The sequence below is a fragment of the Dendrobates tinctorius genome, unplaced genomic scaffold (genome assembly GCF_039654945.1).
Source record: "Dendrobates tinctorius isolate UK_male_01 unplaced genomic scaffold, ASM3965494v1 ptg000045l, whole genome shotgun sequence".
Lineage (NCBI taxonomy): Eukaryota > Metazoa > Chordata > Amphibia > Anura > Dendrobatidae > Dendrobates > Dendrobates tinctorius.
In genome coordinates, this window is record NW_027361713.1 from 13,039,346 (window position 1) to 13,061,299 (window position 21,954).

Here is a 21,954-nt window from a genome sequence, read left to right on the forward strand (position 1 = left end):
GGCTCCAACAACGCCAGTTGGTGTTCAGAAGTGCCGTCTTCACAGAGGAAAACACATTAGCTCCTGTGTTAGTGGGGTTCAATAACGCCAGCTGTTCCCCTGCTGTGTGGATGGCAATGTCTCCTGCTGCCTCCACATTAAAAAAACAGCAGGCCTCAGCCTGCTCCATGCTTGAGCCTGGGCTCCAACAACGCCAGTTGGTGTTCAGAAGTGCCGTCTTCACAGAGAAAAACACACTAGCTCCTGTGTTAATGGGGTTCAGTAACGTCAGCTGTTCCCCTGCTGTGTGCACGTCTCCTGCTGCCTCCACATGCCAAAAACATCAGGCCTCAGCCTGCTCCATGCTTCATCCTGGGCTCCAACAATGCCAGTTGGTGTTCAGAAGTGCCGTCTTCACAGAGAAAAACACACTAGCTCCTGTGTTAGTGGGGTTCAGTAACATCAGCTGTTCCCCTGCTGTGTGGATGGCAATGTCTCCTGCTGCCTCCACATTCAAAAAACAGCAGGCCTCAGCCTGCTCCATGCTTGAGCCTGGGCTCCAACAACGCCAGTTGGTGTTCAGAAGTGCTGTCTTCACAGAGAAAAACACACTAGCTCCTGTGTTAGTGGGGTTCAGTAACGTCAGCTGTTCCCCTGCTGTGTAGACGGCAATGTCTCCTGCTGCCTCCACATTCAAAAAATATCAGGCCTCAGCTTACACCCTGATTGTTCCTGGGCTCCAACATCACCAGTTGCTGTTCAGAAGTGCCGTCTTCACAGAGAAAAACACACTAGTTCCTGTGTTAGTGGGGTTCAGTAACGTCAGCAGTTCCCCTGCTGTGTGGACGGCAATGTCTCCTGCTGCCTCCACATGCCAAAAACATCAGGCCTCAGCCTGCTCCATGCTTCATCCTGGGCTCCAACAACGCCAGTTGGTGTTCAGAAGTGCTGTCTTCACAGAGAAAAACACACTAGCTCCTGTGTTAGTGGGGTTCAGTAACATCAGCTGTTCCCCTGCTGTGTGGAAGGAAAAGTCTCCTTCTGCCTACACAGTCACACTACTACTGATTTTTAACCATGCTCCACTTAGGCCTCTGGCTCCACTGTTCTAGTTTTTCCCCTGGCCTCCAACCCCGCCAGTTGCTGCTCTGAAGTGGCGTCTGCACAATCCACACTTGTTCCTGGGTTACAGGGGCTCTGTCACGTCAGTGGATCCCCTGATGTGTGTCCGGCAAGGTCTCCTGCTCTGTCCACATTCCCATTACTAGTAGTGGGAATGTGGACAGAGCAGGAGACCTTGCCGGACACACATCAGGGGATCCACTGACGTGACAGAGCCCCTGTAAGCCAGGAACAAGTGTGGATTGTGCAGACGCCACTTCAGAGCAGCAACTGGCGGGGTTGGAGGCCAGGGGAAATACTAGATACAGTAGAGCCAGAGGCCTAAGTGGAGCACCGTTACAATCAGTAGTAGTGTAAAACCGATATAAAACTTGCTCCAAGTAGGCCTCAGCCTGCTCCGTGATTGATCCTGGGCTCCAACATCGCCAGTTGCTGCTCAGAAGTATCTTTGGCATGGATACTCCCTCCTGCTCAGTCTGGTTCCAGCGCACCTGCTGTTTCTGGGTAGTGTCAACGTCACTTTGCCACCAATACGTTGTCCTGCAGTTTAGGTGCCTCCTATGTGGGCTGTGGGTTCTGGTAATAAAGGCTGGTTCCGTAGTGCCAATAGGACAAGCACCCCCTGTAGGCCTGTGGGTTTCGGTAACTGCGGCCGGCTCACGGCCTTGCAAGTTTGTCTTTTTCATGGGTACCTTGTGCTACCCATCCGGGTTCCAGCACCATCAGCTGGTTCTCGGTAGTTGCATTGACTCTTGTAGCTTCTGCTACCCATCCGGGTTCCAGCACCGTCAGCTGGTTCTCGGAAGTGTCTTTGGCACGGGCACTCCCTCCTGCCCAGCCTGGTTGCAGCACGCCTGCTGTTTCCGGGTAGTGTCAACGTCACTTTGCCACCAATACGTTGTCCTGTCGTGTTGCCGTCGGGTTAGCCGAGCCTATGGTGCCTGCAGTTTAGGTGCTTCCTATGTGGGCTGTGGGTTCTGGTAATAAAGGCTGGTTCCGTAGTGCCAATAGGACAAGCACCCCCTGTAGGACTGTGGGTTTCGGTAACTGCGGCCGGCTCACGGCCTTGCAAGTTTGTCTTTTTCATGGGTACCTTGTGCTACCCATCCGGGTTCCAGCACCGTCAGCTGGTTCTCGGCAGAGCCTTTGGCCTAGGTGCCTCCTTCCTGGTAACCGTGTTCCAGCACCGTCAGCTGGTCCACGGTTGTGCCATTGGCTCTTGTTCCTTCTGCTGCCCCTCCGGGTTCCAGCACCATCAGCTGGTCCTCGCTAGTTTCATTTGCTCTTGCAGCTTCTTCTACACATCCGGGTTCCAGCACCGTCAGCTGGTTTTCGGCAGAGCCTTTTGCCTAGGTGCCTCCTTCTCGGTATCCGAGTTCCAGCAATGTCTGCTGGTCTTTGGTAGTGCTTTGGAGCACAGGTACCTCCTGCTAAGTAACCGTGTTCCAGCACCGTCAGCTGGTCCACCGTTGTGCCATTGGCTCTTGTTCCTTCTGCTGCCACTCCGGGTTCCAGCTCCGTCAGCTGGTTCTCGGTAGTTCCATTGACTCTTGTAGCTTCTGCTACCCATCCGGGTTCCAGCACCGTCAGCTGGTTCTCGGAAGTGTCTTTGGCACAGGCACTCCCTCCTGCCAAGCCTGGTTGCAGCACGCCTGCTGTTTCCGGGTAGTGTCAACATCACTTTGCCACCAATACGTTGTCCTGTCGTGTTGCCGTCGGGTTAGCCGAGCCTATGGTGCCTGCAGTTTAGGTGCTTCCTATGTGGGATGCGGGTTCTGGTAATAAAGGCTGGTTCTGTAGTGCCAATAGGACAAGCACCCCCTAGGACTGTGGGTTTCGGTAACTGCGGCCGGCTCACGGCCTTGCAAGTTTGTCTTTTTCATGGGTACCTTGTGCTACCCATCCGGGTTCTAGCACCGTCAGCTGGTTCTCGGCAGAGCCTTTGGCCTAGGTGCCTCCTTCTTGGTAACCGTGTTCCAGCACCGTCAGCTGGTCCACGGTTGTGCCATTGGCTCTTGTTCCTTCTGCTGCCCCTCCGGGTTCCAGCACCGTCTGCTGGTCCTCGCTAGTTTCATTTGCTCTTGCAGCTTCTGCTACCCATCCGGGTTCCAGCACCGTCAGCTGGTTCTCGGCAGTGTCTTTGGCACGGGTACTCCCTCCTGCCCAGCCTGGGTCCAGCACGCCTGCTGTTTCCGGGTAGTGTCAATGTCACTTTGCCACCTATATGTTGTCCTGTCATGTTGCGGTCGGGTTAGCCGAGTCTATGGTGCCTGCAGTTTAGGTGCTTCCTATGTGGGCTGCGGGTTCTGGTAATAAAGGCTGGTTCCGTAGTGCCAATAGGACAAGCACCCCCTGTAGGACTGTGGGTTTCGGTAACTGCGGCTGGCTCGCGGCCTTGCAACTTTGCTTATCATGGGTACCTTCTGCTACCCATCCCGGTTCCAGCACCGTCAGCTGGTTCTCAGCAGTGCCTTTGTCCTAGGTGCGTCCTTCTCGGTATCTGAGTTCCAGCAACGTCTGCTGGTCCTTGGTAGTGCTTTCTAGCACAGGTACCTCCTGCTTAGTAACCGTGTTCCAGCACCGTCAGCTGGTCCACGGTTGTGCCATTGGCTCTTGTTCCTTCTGCTGCCCCTCCGGGTTCCAGCACCGTCAGCTGGTCCTTGCTAGTTCCATTTGCTCTTGCAGCTTTTGCTACCCATCCAGGTTCCAGCACCGTCAGCTGGTTCTCGGCAGTGCCTTTGGCCTAGGTGCCTCCTTCTCAATATCCGAGTTCCAGCAACGTCTGCTGGTCCTTGGTAGTGCTTTCTAGCACGGGTACCTCCTGCTTAGTAACCGTGTTCCAGCACCATCAGCTGGTCCACAGTTGTGCCATTGGCTCTTGTTCCTTCTGCTGCCCCTCCGGGTTCCAGCACCGTCAGCTGGTCCTCGTTAGTTCCATTTGCTCTTGCAGCTTCTGCTACCCATCTGGGTTCCAGCACCGTCAACTGGTTCTCAGCAGTTCCTCAGCCTTCTTGTACCTTCTGCTACTTTTCCAAGTTCAAGCTTGTGGAAATGGTTTTTGGTTCTCACTCTAGATCTCCCTGACGACGACCCTGAAAACGACGACCATGAAGACCACACCGAAGAAGACCAAAAAGATGACCCTGAAGAAGATGACCAAGAGGACAAAGAACATGAAGACAACCACCAAGATGCAGAACTACAAGAAACAGAAGACCAAGAAGCAGAAGAACAAAAAGCAGAAGAACCAAAATCAGAAGAACATTAAGCATAAGACTAAAAAGTAAAAGATATTATCTAAATTATAAGCAGAAGAAGACTAAGCAGTGTATGGGGGTGAGTCCGTTCCTCCTCATGGTACCCCTGGAAAATGCCTGCTGCTGAAGGCCAAACTGAACGCGGACAAATCCTGTTGTAAATCTTTTGTGACAGGCAGAACGGAAGGTGTAATGTTCAAACTTTTATAGATAACAACTACAGGAATACCTGTCACCAATAAGAATATGATGAAGAAGAAGAATAGGAAGAAAATGAAGAAGTAGAATATGAAGAAGAATAATAGTTGAATAAGAAGAATGTAAAAAAAAAGAATAATAGGAAGAAGGTTAAGAAGAAGTTGAAGAAAAAGATGCTGCTCCTGCTGCTGAGGATCATGAAGGAGAAAGTGTGGGAGAAGTAAAAAAGAAGGTGAAGAGCATGGAAGTAGTGAAACATACATATCTGACAAAATATAAAAGGTTAACATAGTCAATATCTTTGTAACTCCGAACGTCTTAAAAAAAAAATTAATTCCTACTATTCCATTTGATTGGGCTAAACCTCTATGCCTTTAATGTCTCCTCCACCTCCCCCAATACATTCTACATTATTCTTAGTTGTTTTTCTTCATGTAGAATTAACCTACAAGGAAAGAAAGGGTTTTTTTTAATTCCGATATTTCGGTCCCATTGACTTGAATGGGACTTCCGGGATCGGAATCGGCGATACCCGATACTTTTTGGATATCGGCCGATCCAATCCGATCCGATATTTCTCAATATCGGATGGTATCGCTCAACACTATTTACCACTGATTAGCCAGTATGTTCAAAAGCATTTTTCAAAAACGTACAAGAGATTTCCAAGGCTGAAATTAAGACTTCTTCCATAAGTGCCAGTGGATCAATGCGTGGATTAGCATAATTGTCTTTGAATGGTGGCTAATCAGTGCTATTTCTGTGTAGAGTCTGCATAAATAATGACTTATTTTAAAAACAGATTCATTATGATGTGCCAATTTATAGTCCCCTGCACATTAGTGGCGTGTAAAATAAACTCATTGTCATTAGCACTTAAGTGGCTGTTTTTTGCCAGGGTTTCCAGACAGAATTCACATCTAAATCCAAACAGAATTTTATCTTAAGGCCATGTTCACACATTAAGTATTTGGTCAGTTTTTTACCTCAATATTTGTAAGCCAAAACCAGAAGTAGAACAATCAGAGGAAAAGTGTAATAGAAACACGTCACCACTTCTGGATTTCTCACCCTCTCCTCCTGGTTTTGGCTTACAAATACTGATTTAAAATACTGACCAAATACTGAGCCGTATTCAAGCGGCTTATTAATGATTATACTGTTAGAACTTACCAACTTTTTTTATAATTGTTTGAGATGTTTGGTTTGCACTTCTAATAACAATAAAATGTAAACATGAAAGGCCAAAAATGTCTTGTAAACAAACTCTACATTCTGTGGAAAAAGTGGTCACAAAAGAAATGGAAGGTGACATCATTTATGGGTCACTGGAAGAATTTTACTCATTTGCGAGAAAAACGGATTGCTCTGTGACCAATGATAATCAATGGGTGACATCTCATCTGCTATTTTTTTTTCTCAGCTAAAATCGTACTGAGAAAAAAAAAGCTCAGCATACTGCGATTTGACTTGTATCTTGGATGCAAGTCAATAGGTTTGAGAAAAAAAAAATCACACAGTACTCGGACCATGCAAGTGCTGTCCTATTTTTATGCTCAAATGTCCTTGGAAAAGCCGGCAATTCATCTGCCAACAGCGTAGAATAAACGATTACATACAGTATATACTATAAGACGTCCTTGAGGGGAGATATGTGTCATCGCGGCTGTTAGCTGCAGTGATGTGAGCTTGGAAGCATGCTCCAGCACCTATAGTGCTAAAAGAGTTATCTGGGACATTCCAGGGCCGACTTTTACGAGCGGTCATAAGAGATGGGTGGGAAAGACCGCTGACATTTCCTAACCCCAGGGGCATGGTTTGGCAGATAACATGGAGGCCGAGTCTCTCATTCAGTATCTGTGGCTGGAGGTGATGAGACCTCTTGTGTGTGTTGTTAAAAACACTGACCTGAGTGGGCTGACCTGCACAGATATATGGACTATTTAACTGCAGTTCGTTTTTACCTTCAGTGTGTGTTGCTAAAGGCACTTACCTGAGTGGGCAGATGCGCAATACCATTTGGACTATTTGTTTTCAGTTTTGTTTCCACTTTGTGCCAGAAAAGGCACCGTTTTGTTTTGCCTCCCTGAGCGGTTTATGAGGTGAAATAAACTTGCCTGAACTATTGCATGAAAACTGCCTCCTGTACCTACCTCAAGAGCCGCTGAGTGAGTACAGATCCATACAATTGGTGCTGTAAGCATGGGCACAAATCCCAAGGAGTAGTGTGACTGCTGCACAGATATCGCATGTCATGGATGAAAGCAGCTGCAGGAGCAAAATCTGACAGCATAGAGGAATTGGTAAACCAACTCATGCAAGCTAATCTCCAGTAGCAATAGATATGGTAGCAACAACACCAGCCGCATAGAGACCAGCAGCAGCACCAAGAATAGCAATACTGTGAGCAGCAGCAGATACAGCAGGATACAAATAAACTCCTGATGCAACAAATTCAACAGCAGCAGAGGCAGATGGAACTCCAAACCCCAAATCGAGGCAATGATTCTCATGTCAGGAAGACGGTAAGAAGAGCATTGCAAAAGATGACCCCCGGTGATGACATCGAGGCGTTCCTGGCAGTGTTTGAAAGGGTGGCTAGGTTGAAGAAATTGCCTCCGGAGCAGTGGGCGGAGGTTCTTGCACCATATCTAATGGGTGAAATGCAGAAAGCTTACTATGACTTGGCATTGCAAGATGCAAAAGAGTACTCCAAGTTAAAGGCTGAGATCTCAGCATGCTTAGGAGTGACTGACTGTCAACACGCAATGGGTGCACGAGTTGGCGTATCACAGTGAAAAGCCTCCCAGGTCCCAAATGTTCAATCTCCTACACCTGGTCCAAAAAAGGTTGCAACCCGAATCCTCCTCCCCAGCACAGATGGTGGAGAAGGTTGTCATGGACAGAATAATACACTTCCTATCACGGCCAGTGCAATCCTGGGTTGCCCAGGGAGATCCCTGTAATGCCCTACGACCTAGTGAGCTTGGTTGAGAGGTACCAGGCAGTCGAGAGGTCCTTGTGGAAGCAAGAAGTTGTAGCATCCCCATACTGAGGTTCCCAAAGTGGGGCTGACACCAAAAAGAGGGGAGCTAGAGCCACACCTGGGGGGTGTCCGAGTGCACCGGAGTTAGTGGCCAAGGTCCCTTCACATAGTGTAATTTGTTGGAAGTGTCACACCCCTGGCCACGTAGCCTCCCGTTGTCCCATGACCACCAAGCCAATGAACTGCAGCACGGGACGGTGCTGCTCGTATTTTGCATATCCGGCCTGCAGTAGTTTCCCAAACGAGAGAGGGGCCGCAGGCATGCCCCGTGACTGTAAACGGGGTGCAAGTGACTGGTCTCCTGGACTCAGGAAGTGGTAACCCTAGTGAGGACCACAATTCCACATCGGCTGATTCCTGGAAAGAGGGCGGGCGGCCGCTGTATTCATGGCCACGCAAAAGGCTACCCTGTGGCCCAGGTGGTCATAAACATAAACTGTGGCACCGATACCCATGAGGTTGGCGTGGTCAAGGACCTATTGCACCCTATTAAAATGTCCCTGAGCTGAAAGTGTCCGGGGCAAACTTTGGAACCCCCAACTCATGGATTTAACTCTAGAAGGAGCATTTAACAATGTAACAGTACTTAATGGGGTAGTCTAAGAGCCGGGGCTGACACTCGATACCCACTTTTGCCATGAATGAGAAGGTGATATATTGCCTCACCAAGATGAGAGGGGAGGTAATTGAGAAGTTACTTGTGCCAGGGCCATACAGACGCAGAGTGTTAGACATGGCCCATACACATGAGTTAGGTGGTCTCTAGGCCTAGAGAAAAACCAGGACCAGATCCTCCAGAGGTTCTACTGGCCCGATTATCACCGTGATTTTGTGAACTTCTGTAAGTCCTGTCCCACCTACCAACTAACTTCCCCAGTGGCCCATTGTCATAGCCTCTTGGGGCCATTGCCCATTATTGAGGTTCTGTTAGGCGTCGAGTTTTCCCCACTGCACAGGGGAAATCTCGAGCTATGCTCTTTGCAGTCTCCCGTTCCTCTGCAGACGCAGAGATTCCTGCTCAGCAGGGTCACCGCTCCAGGCATATTGCCCAGGCTGATGCTAGGCGTCTGGTTGCTCCTTCTGGTTCTGCTATAACTCCATGCCTGAGTCAGCAGCAAGTAGACGCTTCTGGGACTAAGTTATATCTTTTCGGTACTGAGCATGCCCGTGGGATGACCACTCATTGGAGGTCGGAGGTCACATGCGCAGGTCCCGCTCCTGCTCGGATTGGTCCACTACAGGGAAGGTCCCAGAAGGACTCCACTATAAAAGAGTCGCATGGCCGCTCGGCCATGCCCTAGTATAGACTCTTATGCTTATTTGTGTGTATGAGGATGGATGCATGTATCTGGTGACTGACTCATTAAGACTCCCCTCCCTTTGATACGCATGTTGGTTAGGGACTCAGAGTGAGAGTCAGCGCCAAGGGGTGGCTATGCTCAAGCCACTGTGCACCCAGTAGTCTACGCACACTAGCGTTCGACTGTGCCTCCCTGCTACGGGCACTGTCGTACCACACCAGGTAGCTGTGACTGCCGTGCGATGTCGTGCGCACCTCTAGTGCTTTCCTCCCCTTAATTTTTAGTTTGCAAAAGAGAAGACTGAGAGGAGACTTAATAGCTGTCTACAAATATCTAAAGGGCTGTCACATTGTAGAAGGATCAACTTTATTCTCATTTGCACAAGGAAAGACTAGAAGCAATGGGATGAAGCTGAATGGGAGGAGACACAGATTAGATATTAGAAAAAACTTTTTGACAGTTAGAGTGATCAATGAGTGGAACAGGCTGCCACGAGAAGTGGTGAGTTCTCCTTCAATGGAAGTCTTCAAACAGAGGCTGGACAGACATCTAACTGGGATGATTTAGCGAATCCTGCTTTGAGCAGGGGGTTGGACCAGATGGCCCAGGAGGTCCCTTCCAACTCTACGATTCTATGATTCTATGATTCTATGATTCCGGGGTGGTTAATGGCATCCTCCGAAGCGCCACTGTGTGCACTTGGTGCAATTAAATATATTATTATCTTTTGCTGGCATCGCAGCCGCGTCACCGAGCGCTGATGGTCTAGAGGAGCTCTAGCCCGGAGTCTCTAGGACAGGGCTCTGTGACCGTGACCCTAAATAGCGCTCACTCAGCCGAGCTCTGTGAGTTCAACAAGCTCCGGCGTTTGTTTCAGCGGCTCTGTGGAGTAACAGAGTTCGCCTCTATTCACACTGGGTGAAGTTATTGTAATCATTGTATTCAGTCAGGATTGGGGGAGCCATCTGAGCAAGGTGCAGGTGGTACTGGATGCTCTACAGAAGGCGGGGTTTTCTATAAAACCAAAAAAATGTGCCTGGAGAATGGAGGAAGTGAGATTCTTGGGACATGTAGGCAGGGGTGAAATAAAGCCCCAGATAAATAAAGCTGAGGCAATCCAGGGCTGGCCACAACCCTTCTCAAAGAAGCAGGTCAGGGCATTCCTGGGCATTGTGGCAATTACGCTGGTTTATCCCAAACTTCGCCATGATAGCTGCTAGTGATGAGTGAGCATGCTCGGAAGTGCTCGATACTGGCCCGAGCATCTTGCGGCTCGCCATGCTTGGCGAGCACCAAGCATTTCCGGGGTTGTTCAGCTGGAGTTCAGGTCCCCGCCCATCATGTTAGTCAGCTCCGGACTTAGGCAGTGTAGAGAGAAGTGCTGCTTAGATAGGGACAGATTTGGTGGTGTATAAGTTAGTGTGGGTATACCACATTGAAAGCACAAATCCATCTAAACCAACAGTCCTTCTGAGGACTAATTACGGTGTATATAGGTATCAGTGGTGTATATAGGTATCAGTGCTAGGCAGGCATTGAATGTGGCATACTACATTGCATACAGCAATGAGGGTCCATTCCATTACTGTCTGCTGCTGCTTATTACATATATTTACTGTATATACATAGCCCCAATATTAGTGGACAGAAATTTTTTTTGCATCTTAATCTTGATTATTTTTGACAAAAGCAATCAAGAGCACATGTTTTTTTTGCTTGATCTGCTTGTTGGCAGTGCAGAATACAGCCAGATTCATTCCATATTATAGCGTGAAAATCCATCTATTTTAAACAGGGGTTTGACCGTCACAGGGTTCACATTTGAGTGCACAGAAAATTCTGCCATTTCTGTGCTACTGTCAAATGTTTGGGGAGTACCTTATACAAGTTATTGACACCAGTTTGCTGAAAAAAAATAATTACCTACAGGCCAGCTATTTTAAACTCAGCCATTTGTAGTGATCGTGCAAAATATTGTCCTCCATTTAAAATGGGCAAGGCTCGTGGTAAAGAGATGGGGAACTGGATGTGATGGTGATGGTGCATGCAAAGGCCGAGGCCATGAGCAAGCTGAAATTGTGCCACAACAAACAACAATATCATCTCGCCCGACCTTCCTGTCCCAATTACTAGGGGACTGCATCAGCACACAACTATTGAACCCAGAGCAGTGTCAAAAGGTTGTTGGTTGGATAGCAGATAATACTTCCAGTCACTTTGCTGCCACCACTAGCACCCTGTCTTCCACATGGTCAAGTATGAGTAGCCATGAGTCTGTATCGCATATTCCTCACCCTGATCCTCCTTCCTTCCACCATGCCGAGTGCCCGAAAACAACTGATCCCACACTTGGACACTCAGAAGAGCTGTTCACTTTTCCATTTATAGATTCAGGACTCTCGCCCGGTCCACCTGCAGCGGGGCAAGAGGAGATGGCAAATAGCGATGCCCAAATATTTGAGCAGCCACACTCACATGAAGGCGATGGTGGGAACGTGTCACAAGAGGTGGACGATCATGAGACACAATTGTCAGAAAGTCAGGATGAGGACCAGTGAGCGGAGGTGGAAGACGAGGTGGTAGATAATATAGTAACTTACCCAAGCTGGCAGGGGGACATGCAGAACAAGGACAGCAGCACACAGGGGGAGGGAGGCATAGCACCACAACAGGCAGGAAGAAGCAGTGTAGGGGCCACAGACAGAAGGCGGGCGACCGTTCCCAGTAACACCAACACGACGGAAGTTGCCAGTCCAACTGTTAGGTGATCCCAAGTCTGGTTGTTTTTAAAGACTGTGCCAATAACCCCAAAAAGACCATTTGCACCACCTGTCAGGCCAGCATCAGCAGGGGTAGCAAAACTACCAGTCTGACCATCACCAGCATGATCAGGCACATGGCAGCAAAGCACTCGCGTTTGTGGGCCTAACCCCAAGGTCCAGGAACATTGTCTGCGGTTGACACTACTGCTTCTTCTGCTGTTGTTCAAGGAAGCTAAGTCCCTGTCCATGGTGCCTGCGAATATGTCTCCTGCCCTGCACCTGTCATTGCACACACTCAGCTACCACCATCATCAAGCATGTCCACGTCCTTGTCCCAGCGCAGCATTCAGTTGAACATACCCCAGTACATGGAACGCAAGCGTAAATATGCAGCCAACGCCAAAGAGGCCACAGTACTAAATTCACACATTTCTCATCTGCTTTTGCTCTAAATGTTGCCTTTTAGGCTTGTGGAGACGGAGGCGTTCTGCAACCTGATGGCGATGGCCATCCCAAGGTACTCGGTCCCCATCCGCCACTATTTCTCCTGGTGTGCTGTCCCAGCATTACACAAGCACATGTCACACAACATTACCCGTGCCCTCAACAATGCTGTTACCAGAAGGCCATTGTTGCGGAATTATTAAAAATAATTCCCATCTGAAAATGTTGGCAGCAGAGGTCACAGTTCTTTGGACAACCAAAGAGTACAGGTGAGAGAGACACAACATCCTCTGTGATTCCTCTGTGCCTTTTAATTATTGGGTGTCCAAGCTAGACATGTGGCTTGAACTGGCTCTCTACACCATGGAGGTCCTGGCCTGCCCTTCTGCTAGCATTTTGTCAGAGCTGGTTTTTAGTGCCACTAGTGGAATTATAACTGATAAGCCCATCCACCTGTCAACTGAAAATGCTGACAGGGTAAGGCTACTTTCACACATCAGGTTTTCGGCGTCAGGCGCGATCCGGCGTCGTGCCGGAACGCCGGATCCGGCAAATGTTTTGTAAAACCTGATGTGACGGATCCGGTTTTCTGCCGGATCCGTCTTGTTCTTGACAGACAAAACCGGATCCGTCTCATCCGGTTCATCCGTTTTTCTATCCGTTTTTCGACGGATTACGCCGGATCCGGTTTTTAAAATTGACCCTTGTGGCCTTCCGAACGGGATTGGCTACTGGAAAACTATATATAGCGTGTTCCTACAGCCCTTCTTTGACAGGTTGTAGAGGAGAAAGTGCAGGTTGGAGAGAAGAGCAAGTTACTGGCGAAGATGGATGTTGTGATTGGAAATATTTTGAAGAATTTGGCGGATTTTATAGCGGAGGCGAATCGTTTGAGGGTGATTGTTCTGGAGAAGGAGAGAGCGAGACAGCAGCGCATCAGGCATCATAGACGACGTTTGTGGATCCACCCCATCACAGCCAAGAGAATGACGCGTGGGGTCTATTCTACACTCTGCATGGACCTTCGACGAAACCCGGATACATTTTTTGGATATGTTCGGATGAAAATGGAGAATTTTGATTACTTGGTGGAGCGCATTGCACACCTCATAAGAAAAGCGGACACCTATTGCCGCTTCTCTGTTTCACCTGCAGAGCGTCTGATGGTGACTTTAAGGTAAGCCACATTTATTGGATGTGATCGCATCAGAGCACACTTTCACTGCAATCTTCTTGGTGGTAGTTTGTATCTCCAAGTGTTATAGCTGAGTTTTGGTATGTAATGCTGTGATTTAAAACTAATTTATTGTTTTTTAATTCCCCACAGATTTCTTGCAACTGAAGAATCCCTTTCGTCACTGCATTTCCAGTACAGACTCGGGATTTCCACCATATCTGGAATAGTGAAGTACACATGCCGTGCACTGTGGGACTCCTTAGCTGAAGAGTTTTTACCAGAGCCCACAACAGAGAGGTGGATTGAAATTGCTGACAAGTTTCAACAGATATGTCAGTTTCCCAACTGCTTGGGCGCTGTGGACGGGAAACATATCCGCATTGTAAAGCCAGCCTGATCGGGATCGGAATATTTCAATTACAAGAAATATTTTTCAATTGTCCTCATGGCCATCGCTGACGCGGAATACAAATTTATTGCTGTTGATATTGGGGCCTATGGCCGCTCCAATGACTCTCAAGTTTTCAAACTGTCTGCCATGGGGCGTAAACTGTATGGAAACACCTTCCAGTTCCCACCACCTAGAACGCTGCCGCAAACATCTGGTCCACCTATGCCATTTGTCTGTGTAGGGGATGAAGCCTTCCAGCTGTCAGAACACCTTTTGAAACCGTACTCTAGCAGAGGATTGACAAGACCAAAACGCATTTTTAATTACCGCCTCACAAGAGCAAGAAGAATGGTTGAATGTACCTTTGGTATTCTGACAGCCAAATGGCGGGTCCTATTGACTGCGATCAACCTCAAGACAGAAACTGTTGACGAGGTGATCAAAGCTTGCGTGGTACTCCACAATTTTGTTATCTGCAAGGAACCCATTTCCATTGAGGACACCTCTGAAGAAACCACCTTGCAAGATTACCATGACATTACCACTAGAAGTTCTGTGACGGTTTCAGTAATGAGGGACAATTTTGCACTATACTTTATGTCACCTCAAGGCAGAGTACACTGGCAGGATGACAGAGTGTGAAAGATTTGTGCCCTAACCAAACTTGTGTACCTTCTGTAGCAACAGTATATACCTTTGCCAACCAAAGTTGGCTATCTTGTCATGGTCTCTATTTTTAGCTTTAGGCCACAGGTGTGTACCTGGTTGTGTTTTATGCAAAGTATTTCACCTTTTAACAAAAGTTGTGTACATTGTTAGGAAATCACCAACAATAAACACAACTTTTTAGGTGAAATACTTTGCTTCAAACACAACCAGGAACACAACTGTGGCAAAAAGCTAAAATTTACCCACAGTTATATACCTGGTTTTGAATACCTTTTTACCTTTTAAATACCCTGTATTTAACCTTTTTTTTAAACATATTTCGCCGCAGAAAGAAATGACAGACAACCAGTGTAAACAATAATTTAACTTTTATTTACAATATTTTTTTTTGTAAACTGTTTTTAAAGTTTAAAAAACTTTTTTAATAAAGGTTTGAAACCAACTGGGCATTTTTATTACAAAACACATCATAAATCTGTGTAGTGTGGGGTGGAAATACTGCTGGAGGGGCTGCGGGACACTTCGACAATGGGAGTGTGGAGAGAGGACTGGGATTGTGGTGGGGAAGGAACAGTTAGAGGTGATGGTGTGGAAAAAGCTACAGAATGGGTGGACATGTGGGAGGCAGAAGAGGTGGTGGGCGGTGGAGTGGAGGGTTGGGCAGGGACTGTAGGGGCAGATGATGTTGATGGAAAGTTGTATGGGGAAGGAGTTTGGTACGTGGAAGGAGTTTGGTACGTGGAAGGAGTTTGGTACGGGAAAGGAGTTTGGTACGGGGCAGGTTGCTGGAAGTGGGGAGATGTCTGGTACTGGGGAGGTTGCTGGTATGTAATAGGAGGGGAAGGATGGAAAGTGGCTGGAGGGGGTGCAGATGTAATAGGAGGAGGAGGATGGAAAGTGGCTGGAGAGGGTGCAGGTGGAGGAACTACAGTGGTGGGAGGTGGAGGTTGGGAGGTAACCTGCTGTAGAGCACCGTGGCACGAATGCATTACATGCATCTGCTGGGTAGGAGATAGTGTTGCCATGCGCTCCACAACAGACCTGAAAAAGGTGTGGTTTGGCGAAGATCTTGCTTCTGAATGCATGGTTTGCAGAAGTGTCTTCACCTCCAGAATGCTGGAGTTGATCTGCTGAAAGCCTGCGGAGATTTGCTCTGACAAGACTTTTAGACAGTTCTGGAAAGATGCATTCAGATGCAAGAACTCTGGCGCATAACTCTTTTCCTGACCCCTCTGTCGCTGCCGCCCAGTACCCGCAGGTGTACTAGAGGTGGCAGGGGCAGAAGGGTGGGGTAAAGGGAAAGCGATCTCCTCACCAGCAGCTTCATGTAATGTAGGTGGCCACGATGCTCCTGTGCTGGTGGATGGGACAGATGGGTCGAATGTGTGGGAAGGCTGGGAAGGTGCAGATGTACCGGGGCGGTCGAAGTGTCCCTCGGTGCCGGTCTCCTCAGGGATCGCCTCAGAAGGGTCCAATCGTGCTGCTCACCGTGCTGTGGAATAAAGAGAAAAAAAAACAATTAAAATAGTGACATGGTATGGCCCTGGCTGAAAAAAAAAAAGTTACATCTAAACATTTTTTTGTCACATGTGGTGTGTAATATTTACCTTCTGGTGAGCATTGTATCCCGGAGGAACGACAGGGCTCGTGCGTACTTGTACTTGCTCCTGCGTCCTCCAGATCCACTCGGGGCCCGCATCTCTTTATTGAACTCCTTCTTGAAACGATCCCTCACAGACCGCCACCGCTTCACAATTCTCTCCCCTGAAACGAGAAAGGACAAAGTGGTTAGTATACAACATCAGTGTTTCCCAAACTCCAGTCCTCATGGTCCCCAGGGGTCATGTTTTCAGGATTTCCAAAGTAAATAGAAATCCTGAACACATGATCCGTGGGGACCACGAGGACTGGAGTTCGGGAAACACTGGTTTAAATCAAGCAACCGGTACTGTATATACTTACGCTCTTTAATCTGGGCCCGAGCTTCGAGGTCCTCCCAGCGGTCCACAAGGAGCGAACAGATTTCCTCCCAGAGTCGTCGGGTAACGATAAGGTCAGCGTGGCGGCGGTCAGCCATATTCCAGAGCGGCTCCCTTTCTCTGACGAGATCGATGAGGTGGTCCACATCGATTCCTCCATCCTCACCGTCAGAGTCGGGAGCACGCTGTGAAGGCTGTTAAAGAAAAAGACAAAAATAACATAATTAGCCTCCACAAAAGAAATGAAATAAAAAGTGCAAAAAAAAAAAGCAAAAATATTTATACTTACACGCTGGTGACCGCCGCATTGCTGTCGCCGACGACCCTGGGAGGCACTGCGAGGACCTCTTGGCCGAGCACCAGATTGGGAAGACTAGAGAAGAAAACAAAAAATGTTATGTCTTTGGATGTAGGCATTTGTTTGCTGTGTGTGGTCTGCAGAACATTGTTTTCTATGTGTTGTGTGTAGTGTGATGTTGTGTTTCTGTGTTTGATGCAAAAAACTTACCAATTGTGAGCCCACTCCAAGTGTCTGTCCACCCCTTCCTTCTTCTTCTGGGAGCTCCTCTTCATCTTGTGATTCCTGTTTTGAAATAAAAGGCAATGAATAGACATATATTACAGAGATGATGGATTTTGGAAATAAAAACTTACCGTCAAATGCTGACGATGCGAGGGAGGGCTCCCAGAAGAAGATGTGCTGTCTTCCTGCTGGCCAGACTCCATGGCTGTGGGTGGTGTTCCTGCTGCTGCCATTGCTGCTGCTGCATCTATTGGGCGGCTGTTGAATAAAGAGAAACAAAGGGCTAATGAATATCTTGATATTCCATAGCCCTAGTTTGGAGGAATGGGGGATTTGATAATTACCGTCTCTCATCTGCTGCTGGACTCCCCTCCCGTTGTTCAGCATGCTGCTCCATTTGGGGTGGTGCTGATGGTGCTGCTGCAGATGTCTCCTGCCTTCTCCTGCTCCTGGTTCTTGGCTTGGGTGGCATGTTGGGTGTGGCTGAGGTTCCCACTGTCTTGCTTTTATATATGTCTTGTGGGCAGAGCTACTGAGCATGCTCAGACCAAAAAAAACGGATCCGGCCACCGGATCCGGCTGTCGCCGGATCAGGCGCATTGCGGCACTCATAGGCTTTCATTGTATGAAAAAGCCGGACACGCCGGATCCGGCGTGTCCGGCTTTTTCGCCGGAGACAAAAAACGTTACAGTAGCCGTTTTTTCCAGACGACGGATCGCGTCACATTGCCGGATCCGGCGAAAATCGGATGAAACGCATGGCCATCCGGCTCGATCCGGCTCTAATGCAAGTCAATGGGGGGGAAACCGGATCCGGCATTGCATTTCGCCGGATCCGGTTTTTGTCAAAAGCGCCGGATCGTGCCTGACGGCGAAAACCTGATGTGTGAAAGAGGCCTAACTCTTAAAAAAATGAACAAGGGCTTGATTGGGCCAGACTTCTTTACACCACCGAATGATAACAGCGAAACATTAACTCAAATCCAGTAAATTTTTTGGGAGGTGTATTCCCATGCACCTCTTTGCACCCACACATGTGTATATACTTCCTGATTTTGCCTATTTGTTGTTATCCTCCTCCTTCTCCTCATCCTCATCAGCCACCACCACTAGATCACCATGGTGACCGTGATCCATGATGCAACAGCCACGTCATTGTGTTAAAGGGTGTTTTTGATGCCCATAATTAAAAATTTTACACATTAGGTTGATGTGTACCCCTCAAGGGGAAATGTTTGGCAGCCATAGGCATTACAAGTATAGGAGACCCGCTCCTTTAAACTGGGAAAAAATTTTTAGGGGGCCATCCTCCACATCTCTTCTGACACCACCACTAGATCACCAGAGTGAATGTGTTCAGTGATGCAACAGCCAAGTAATTTTTTTCAAGGGTGTTTATGCCCGTTCCAAAAATGTTTAGACAGTATGTTGAGGTGTTCCCCCCAGGGGGAAATATTTGGCAACCCAAACACTTAGTGTATAGGCATTACAAGTATAGGAGACCTGGTCCTTTCAACTGGGAAAACATTTTTAGGAGGCCATGCTCCACATCTCTTCCGACACCACTACTAGATAAATAGAGTGAACGTGTTCCGTGATGCAACAGCCATATTATTGTTTTCAAAGGGGTGTTTGTAGTATCAGCAGAGTTCACCTATCCTTTCTTGTGCCCCCCTTCCCAATGAGGAGTTCAAATAAATATCAATTTTAAAAAAACAATAGGGTTGTACAGATAGAGCAAATAGATAGTTGTGGTATGGCACTGCACCCTGCCTACACTCGAGAATTTTTTTTTTTTACCAGCATTAAATACAAATTTGTAAATGCAGATGAAGTTGAAAACCACAATCTGTGTCCTCCCAGCATTCCTCTGTACATATCTCAGTATTTAGATCACTATTAGCGTGGTCTACTTCTCTTCAGCATTTCTCTGTATTTAGATTACAAATATCACAACATGCTTCAGCCGCACAGCAATAATTATTGTCTAAGATTGTAGAGTTCTGGATGACATTTTCAGAGTGTGATACATTAATTAGGCATAATTTTTTTTTGTCCAGAACACAGTCAGTGGACACTAAGTAATCCCCCCCCCATTTACTGAAATATGCAGGTCTTCATATCCATTTGGAAGAATCCAGATATTAAAACTACAAAACAATAAAGATTATCTTTTAAGCAGAGCCAGATTACTGAAGAAATTTAAACAAGTTATTCAACATTTAGCCTCCCTTGACATAACAGTAGAACAATAATCATGCTGGATCAGAATACTAGAGCAAAGGTAAATCGGAAATTCTTGAGGCAATAATGCAACTGCCCACAATGAAGGTGAACTGAAATACAATGCTGGGAACAGGATTGATTGTCCAATGTCTCAGACTCCTTCAAACATCAACTACCTGCTGATGATCAGCGCTAAACAAAACACAAGAAAGAAAATTAAGGTTTTTTTTAAGGAGTCTCTGGGCCCATATGTGACTTGGGAATCTCTCTAATTACAATCTCCAATTTGTGTTGGTATCATCAGAGCTTAATCTTAAATGCAGTTGGTTGGATGACTGCTGATGACCGTGGGGATTTAGAGTGCTTTTAAGATAGTATCAGGATCAACTTCAGCTGGAGGAGGAGGTTGTGTTTGTTCTAGATTCACCTTCCTTATTTGATGGGGTGTTACTTAATCTTTGAAGGATGGGCTGGTCTGATGATATCACACTACCATTCAAATGAAGATTGCATTTCATTGGTTGTCCATCTAGGTATCTGTTGAATTTTTTGTAGACACCAACTGCATCTTCCTTTCTTATAAACACAACCTCTGCAACTCCGTAACTCAACAAGCGGGCGAGCTTCAAAGCATCATATACACATAAAAGCTACATGATATCTTCTCCTGCGACTATTGGATGCAAATTATTAATGGTCATTTTTTGTCTTCTAAAGGGCTAAAGACAGGCTCTTGGAGTCGGCCCTACTGAAGAACTGTCCTCATTTGTGACAAGTTCCCATGACACGTTGGTTACAGCCTTTGGGTACACTAAAGGTGGCGAAGTCTCGTGCTGAGTAGACATGGGAGCTCTGTATGCATTATTCTGTACCACTTTAGTAAGAGGTAAAGTTTGCCCAGGAGAAAATGAATTTCCAGACATTCCCGGCCTTTTTTACACAGTGTTGGCAGCTGCGATTTTCATCTTCTTGGTGGGGATGTGGGAAAGTTCCAAGTCGTCATCAATACCATCACCGTCCATATCTTGTAAAGAGGAAATCTGTGGTTTCCCTGGTTCGGGGTTAACAACATTTATTCGCATTCCTTTAACATTGTTCATTACACCTGAAAAAATAGTTTTTGGCTGTGAAATTTTGATGGTCTTGGTAATATTTATGGGTGAAGATGAAGAACCTTGTGCCACGTGTGAGTTGATAGTTACGGCAGGTGCATTCCTCTTTAACCTTAGTTTTTCACGAGCATCCATCAGTTTGGTTAGTTGTCCTCCAACACTGCTCTGCTGCTTTCTAGAATTCAGCATCTCACGAGCATCATGCCCTTTACCCTTTATACGGAAACATTTGTTTTTGGCAACCAATTTTTCACAGGCATCTTTTAGTCCTAGTTTGAGACGCGCATCTGTTACAGCTATCTTCTGATGGGCATCAAATGCATTCCGGTAATTGGTGGTGGGTAAACAACGAATAATTAAAGGTTGAATCCTGGATCTCATACCTCCCACAGTCCCCTTGTTATTAATCCTGTACGTTCTTATTCCCACCATCACCATGCCCCTTTTCCTGATCACTTCATCTAATGACACGTACGCCATATTTCTGCTACAAACCTGCACCTTCCCAGCAGAAACTGTTTAGGAAACCATATTCTTGTTTTTAAGGGTGTTTATGATGTCCATAAAAAAATGTTGACACAGTATGTTGATATGTACCCCACCAGGGAGAAATGTTTGTCAGCAAATACACTTAGTGTATGGGCATTGCAAGTATAAGAGACCCACTCCTTTATACTGGAAACACATTTTTTGGAGACCATCCTCAACATTTCTTCCTTGGAGGATTGGAGTGCATGCAAATTTGGGGCAAGCCTTGTATTAACATCATGGGCAAACTTTATGTGACTTAGAAAATTCATAATAATGGTTTCTTGGGTTTCATATGGCCATCCAGTACGTGGGTTCAAAGGCTTATTGAGGTGCATGCAACTTTCGTGCAGGGAAGGTCTTGCATTCAATGCATAAGCAAACAGTATTGGAGTGCCAAATGAATAATGTGAACTTGGTTTTCCTGTGGCCATCCAGTACGTGTGCAAAGGCTTATTGGGGTGCATGTAACTTTGGTGCAGGGAAGGCCTTGCATTCAATACATAAACAAACAGTATGGGAGTACCAAATGAATAATGTGAACTTGGTTTTCATGTGGCCATCCAGTATGTGGGTTCAAAGGCTTATTGAGATGCGTGTAACTTTTGGGGCAGGGCGGGCCTTTCATGCAATGCATAAGCAAACAGTATGGGAGTATCAAATGAATAATGTGACTTTGGTTTTCCTGTGGCCATCCAGTACGTGTTTTCAAGGGGTTATTGGGGTGAATGTAACTTTGGGGCAGGGCAGGCCTTGCATTCAGTGCATAAGAAAACAGTATCAGAGTACCAAATAAATAATGTGAACTTGGTTTTCATGGGGCCATCCAGTACGTGGGTTCAAAGGCTTACCCATAGACTTACATTGGGCTCGTTGCTCGGGTTGAGTAGCTGAGCATTGCAATTTTTTCGACCCGAGCAACGAGCATCCAAGCATTTTAGTGCTCGCTCATTACTACTGATAAGTGAACTGTTTCACTTATCAAAGTTTGGAGGCTGCTGGATGTGCCCACGGGGGTGACGTAAGGGGGGGTGAGAAAGAAAAGTGTGAAACAGCAGGCACAAGCTCTGATAAGTGAACTGTGTCACTTATCAAAGTTCGGCGGCTGCTGAATGTGTGCACGGGGGTGGCACAAGGGGGGGTGAAAAAGAAAAAAGGAAAACAGCAGGCAAGAGCTCTGATAAGTGAATTGCGTCACTTATCAAATTTTAAAAAAAACTGATCGTCACATCCAAGCATA

General features: G+C 47.0%; 1 protein-coding gene and 1 pseudogene across 1 annotated transcript in view; one reads left to right on the plus strand and one right to left on the minus strand.

The window, feature by feature from the left end:
* Window positions 1-21,954, plus strand: part of DEF6 (DEF6 guanine nucleotide exchange factor) — a 799,533-nt gene that overhangs the window by 359,431 nt on the left and 418,148 nt on the right. The window lies entirely within an intron of this gene.
* Window positions 18,946-20,666, minus strand: LOC141089318 (polymerase delta-interacting protein 3 pseudogene; annotated as a pseudogene).